Raw genomic sequence first — 6,542 nt, forward strand, 5'->3', positions numbered from 1 at the left:
AATTTTATACTGTGTACAGCAAATAAAAAATTGAACTTTTCGTAGGCTAGCACGCGTTGGAAAACTTCTAAAATTTTTCGAAATACCATCACAAGGGCGTGTTTTGTGCGCCGTTGCATAAAAATGCCACTCGGCTAGAATACCAAAACAGTCTGATAACATAGCAAGGCTGCTTTGCTTCAGAATGTTGTCATGTTTATAATAAACCACCACTGTTAAAATGGTAGCTTGATCAATTTTCCAACGAAATGACTGAGCTTAATTCTGGACTACAAAGGCATAGTTTTCAACGAAATCACGAAGAAAAATAAATTGTCCTTCTTTCAGGGTGTCCTTCAGGCTTTTGAAAAAGTATGACTGTTGTTTGGCTGTAAAAGAGTGAGATTTAAGCTTCAACAAGCGGTTGCAAAGCTGGTCAGCAAAATCGTCTGCGTTTGTAATTTCCGTGCGTAACATACTTTTGTCAGTTTGTTAAAAAGTCTGGAATTCTAATCTGTCAATACACTGATCTGCGAAAACTGATGTTATAAATTACCCGGGTAAAAAAAGGTTGCATTGGTGAATGGCTTAGGACATGCTAAATACAAATATATATTCTTGAGAACAATTCTACAAAAAATATTTAAGAATTGATATTGTGCCAATTGCACTAATAACTGCCATTAGTAAGTCGACGATCCGGGTGTACCGGGCCGAACACCAGGTAGCTTAGCATGTATTCGACCAGAACTTTTTCAAAATTTAGATTCTTCATTACTAAAAATTGTGAGTCGACGATCTGGTGCTCCAGCTCGAGCACCAGGTGGTATAATATGTATTCTGCGAAAAATTTTCAACCATTTAAATTGTGCCGACTGCCAAATAACTACCAATAATGAGTAGACGACCCGGATAAACCGAAACGCGTACCACGTAGCTGATCATGTATTATACAAGAACTTTGAAAAAATTTAAATTGTTCTAACAACCAAAATAAATAAAAATTACCAGTCCACCATCCGGGTACACCAAATCGAGCATCAGGTAGTTTGATACGTATTTTACGAGAACTTTTTAAAATTTAAATATTGTGAATGAGAATAACAATTCCGAATTGTGAGTTGGAACAATTTAAATTTTAAAAAAGTTATTATAGATTATGTGCTGAGCTACCTGGTGCGCGAACTGGTTCGCCCGGATCGTCGACTTACCATTGGTAGTCATTTTGGTAGTCGGAACAATTTAAGTTCTTGGAAAATTCTCGTAAAATACTTTCTAAACTCCCTGGTGCGCGACCTGGTTCACCCATATCGTCGACTAATCATTTGGAATTGTTTTCGCTATTCACAAAATTCACGTGTTTGAAGAGTTCTAGTTGAATACGTATTAAACTACCTGGTGCGCGACGCGGTTCACCCGGATCGTCAACTCACCCTTGGGAGTTATTTGGGCAGTCGGTATATTTCAAATTCACAAAAAGTTCTCGTAGAATACGCGCTAAACTACTTGGGGCGCAAAGTGGTAAGAAACGTTTTTCTTTGTTCATAAGCCTAATACTTCAAGATTAGATAAACGAATCTGAATAAAATTTAGACTGAATGCAGTTCACATCATACCCAATAAGGAAAAAATACTCACAAAGTCCAAATATATATTCCAAGGCCGTAAAATCTATGGGGAACCGGGTACTTTTCGTTTTTAATGAATAAGTAGCATGCTATAATAAATAATCTTCTTATTCGTACATTCATTCTAGCCCAGAGCATTCTAGGGCATACAAAATCATGCTCATCGAGATGCTACTTCGCTCTTTTATTGAAATTTGTGCTGGCACTAAAAAACATTATAAGAAAACAGAACTTTTGAATAAAAATTTTAAAATAGGAATGAACGTGAAGGAAGAGAGAGTGTACACATTCCTAATAATCAGAATAAATTTATTGCTATAATTTACTGCATTCGGAGAAAATTTCAGGTCTTCTACATGTGGTTCGATTTATGAAAACAACTTTTATTTAATTATATAATTTCAGTCATCCTTAATAATGATGGGTGCCGTGTGTTGAAATCACTTTTCTATGTAGAAGAGAGTTGATTTTAATTTAAATTTTTCACTAAAAATATATTCTCTTGAAAAACATTTCTATTAAAAAAATCAGGTAGAAACATGATATTTAGCTTTAATAATATCACTACCTTTTTCGGCAATCATAATAGTCGCAGCATTAGTGTTTCCACTAATGACATTCGGCATGATGGAAGAAGCAATTACAAGTAAATTTTTAATACCATGAACACGTAATTCAGGATCAACAACTGCTTCCGAATCTTCTTTAGGACCCATTTTGCATGTCCTAACAGGATGAAATAATGTGTGAGTATATTGCCTCATTAAACAAGTCCAATATTCATCACTACTGAATTTAAATACGACAGAATAAGGCAAAGGTATTTCATTGAGTTCAAAATTATCTTCTTTAAATGATGTAGTGTTGAATAAAGCAAGCGCTTTTCTGACCCCTCGAAGCAAAACTTTAATGCCTGGATCCTCTGTAAAATATCTTGGTTAAATTAGAGGTGCACCTCTGGTGCTATCAATGTCATTGGGTTTAATAAATCCTACGCTTCTCAAATGAACTAAAGTTGGCAGGATCAAAATTTTTTTGATGTGATAAAAAAAAGGAGTTCAGATATAAAATGCATTTGTATATCTGGAGCGCTCAAACTTTTTCCAAATTCCGTTCAAAAATATGCACCAATCGTATTGACACCTGTAGTAGGGAAATGACCTCTATGTGTTGAAAGATAATTTTTGAAATCTGCCAGTTGTTGGTTGCAATTAAAAGTCTTCCTGGCTCCTACCTGTATAAATATTCCCACGAAAGTCAAGTGATCTTGAAGATTATGTCCGACTGACAAATTTTTAATCACATTAATATCATGTTTTTGAAGCTCGTCCTTTGGGCCTATTCCAGGAAGCATTAGTAACTTTGGTGAATCTATAGCTCCTGCAGAAGCAATCACTTCTTTCTTTGCCATTGCCTTGTGACTTTTACCTGTGAGAGTACTTGTATACTCAACGCCTCTAGCTTTCTTTGTACTTGGATCAATCATAATCGATGTTACTATTGTTCTGGTATTTATAAACAAATTACACCTTTTTCCTTAAATGGGCCGAAGGAAAGCTTTGTTTGTAATTGCGCGAGATCCATTATATGATGTTGCTTGCAAATGCATTGACCCTAGCTGTGATTCCGCATTGATGTCCATGTTTTCAAGACCCAGTTCTTCAAGTCCTTGTAAAAGGATTTTTGAATTTTGTGTTGTATAAGGATACCGCTCCACAGATAAATATCCACCAGTGTGATGATAGTTTGGATTTTCCTCGACAATCTGAAAGATAAATTTATTATAGAGTGCTAAGGAATCTAATATATCATTGACTGAATATTGGTTTTCTTACATCCTTTTTTCTGTTGTCTTCCGATTTTTGAAATAAGAGAACACATCTTTGTAATTCCAACCATGATTTGCCAATTCTTCCCAATTATTATAATCTTCTGGATTTCCCCTAACGTATATCATTGCATTCAATGTACTTGATCCACCTAATACCTACAAGAAAAAAATTCTTAATCTCATGACAACTTTACCTGAATTCGAAGAAATATATTACGATAAATATGATCATTTTCATACACTTTTTGATTAATCTAAATTAAGTAATTACTTTGCCACGGGGACAGCTGCATTCCTTCAAAAATAAACATGCATTTTTATATGGTTGGGTTCGGTATCTCCAATTTATGTGACTTCCTTGAATTATATAAGCCATCTCTGGTATATCGGCAAATTCTGATTCTTCTCCGCCAGCTTCCAACAAAAGTACCTGTCAAAAATTTATGAATAATAACTATTTTAGTGGAATTTTCTTGAAATAAAAAACACAGAAATTGTTATGCACATGCATAACAATTTCTGTGTTTTTTATTTCAAGAAAATTCTTTCTCATCCTAATACTTTTAAAAAATATTTATATTCCATTCGTTGATCTCTGTCAATCTATTTGCCAGTACGCATCCGGCGGATCCAGCTCCTACTACCATATAATCACATCATACTCGGAAGGTTCCTGCTGCACGTTCTTAAAATATTAAAGTTTTTTCAAATGTTGCGTACATTTTTCAGCAGATAATTCAAGATATATTCTAAGATATTCGTCACTCTGTCCGATTGACGATTTGTCTTTCAGTGCCATGACTAAGTGTCAGTAACAGAAATTTTATACGTTTTCGTGCGTGATAATTTAGTTTATGATATACTAAGAAATTGTTTGCTGGATACATTGATTGGTATACTGAGACAGGTTTGCTGGATACAATTCTGGATCCGTTTTTTTCATAAATTTTTCATTTGTGTTTTACTTTTTTATTTTTCATACATACTTTTAATTAGGAAAAATTGAGTTTAGTCATTAATTTTAGGTCTACAACCTACACTATTTTACCAATGAGAACGAAAATTTTAAGATTAGTCTGTATATATGTAAAAGATCTTTGTCTAATTTCAATCCAATTTAATGCTTGTGGAATTTGTATTTTTAATTGAATAAAAGCTTCCATTAATAAAGATGTGAAGTTGGACGAGAAACATCTTTGAAGAAAATAATTCCAACAAATAAAAACTTATCAGTACAGTCGAGATATTTTTTAACTTAGATTCGGCCAAAAAGATATCTACATTTTTACAACATTTTTAACATATTAAAGATGATTTTTAAAAACCATACAATTTATTAATTAAGTAGGTAAGTATTCCGGGAGCAAGGTTATATTTTTATTTCAACTGAAATTTTCACTTTTTATCCTGATTCGCAACCAAGCCTATTCTAATTTTAGTTTATTGTCACTCTGAGCTTGTAAACTTGCACATTTCCTTTCTCGGAACTGCATAGTATTTTTTTGTAATACTTTTTCTGATCTCAATTTACAAATACTTCAGCTCAGGAGTAAACATCTGTTTCATCTTTATATGGTAATTTTGATTTTGCATTATGTTATTTTGCTCCGCTGAAAAATTCCGAATTCGTTTTATATTTAGCTATGTACAGTAAACCTTCATATATATTCTCACAGTTTATATATTTGTTTAAATTTAATAAATGTAAAAATTAGATAGCTCTTAGAATAATTTTTAAAAACCTTGATTTCACAGACTAAGTCGATTGCTGTGAAAAATTGTTAGACGGCAACATTTTTGCATTCTCAGCATATTGAGAAGCAGTTAGTTTTCTGCAAAAACTATCTGTCTGTCGCTGTCTTATTCGTCGTCTATATACCGGATAACTCTTGAAAGACTAGTATGATTGGATTGAGCTTTAGCATACAGTTTTAGGCACCAAAAAGAAAGATCAAGTTGGTTAACCAGCTACTTGGGATGCAAATTCCAAAAGTTCGTGAATAAAATAAAATGTCAAGTCCATTTTTTTAAGACTTCAAGATTGTATGTACGGATATTTGTATTAATAAGAAAATAAAACAAATAATTCTTACGACTTTCTTCAGATAGAAGAAAATTATCAGAGTTACAGAATTCAAACAATTAACCAAATAAAAAACCAAAAAGAACATTTTAAGCCCAACAACGCATGATATGGAAAAAGTCAAGAAAGAAAAACTGTCATTGTTGAGAGACCTCCATGATTATTATAACAGCTTTCGGAATCTTCTTGAAAAATTGAAAGTTAAAATTTAAGAAAAATATTGCACCTAACAAAGGTCTACCCATTTTTTATTAATTACAACATTGAAAATTAAAAAACTAAAATTTTTAGACCATCTACACAAAGTACAAAACATAAATAATGATAAATGAACCAAACCTGTTAAACCGAAAAAGATTTACAAATTTTTAATCATTTTATTTTTGACAGCATACGTAATTTTTGTTTTAATCCTAACAATTAACAAAAAAACACAAAAATTACAATTAGTAAGGAACGATAAAGGATGAATAGTAAATGAATAGTAAACGCCTGTTAAACGAAAAAAGCTACAAAATTGTTATTCAAAATTTTTTGATAGTTCTTGTATTTTTTGTTTTAATCGTAAGAAATAAAAACAAAAATTGAAAAAACGACATACAAGACGAAAAAAAGTTAAAATAAAAAAGTTTTGCAACCAAAAAAGATCTAAATTTTTTATAAACTTTTTTATGAAAATACATTAAAAATTAAAAATAACTTTTTGGAAAAACGAACCAAGCCACAAAAAAATTTCATTCAAGCAAATATTTGGCCTAAATTGTTTCCAAAAAAATTCATAGAACTGATTTACGATAGGATTAGATACTAGGCAGTCTGATAAGTACCTGAAAATTCTAAGAGATAGCATTAGTATTCACTAACTTGAACCATTTTCGTCGAGCCTGATCTTTCAAATGACGCCTGTCAAAACTTCAGTCATTTATGTTTACGCATTTACAAGTTACAGCACTGAGAAGCGACTAACCTCCGAGTTTTTTTTACTATGGAAAAATCTGAGTTTCGAGTTTTGATCAAACAC

The 6,542-nt window shown here is 32.2% G+C and overlaps 1 pseudogene; it reads right to left on the bottom strand.

Annotated features, from left to right (window-relative positions):
* Positions 1 to 2,134: 2,134 nt before the first annotated feature.
* LOC117170855 overlaps positions 2,135 to 6,542 on the bottom strand; it is a 27,006-nt pseudogene continuing 22,598 nt past the window's right edge.

The sequence above is a fragment of the Belonocnema kinseyi genome, chromosome 4, assembly GCF_010883055.1.
Source record: "Belonocnema kinseyi isolate 2016_QV_RU_SX_M_011 chromosome 4, B_treatae_v1, whole genome shotgun sequence".
In the NCBI taxonomy this organism is placed as follows: domain Eukaryota; kingdom Metazoa; phylum Arthropoda; class Insecta; order Hymenoptera; family Cynipidae; genus Belonocnema; species Belonocnema kinseyi.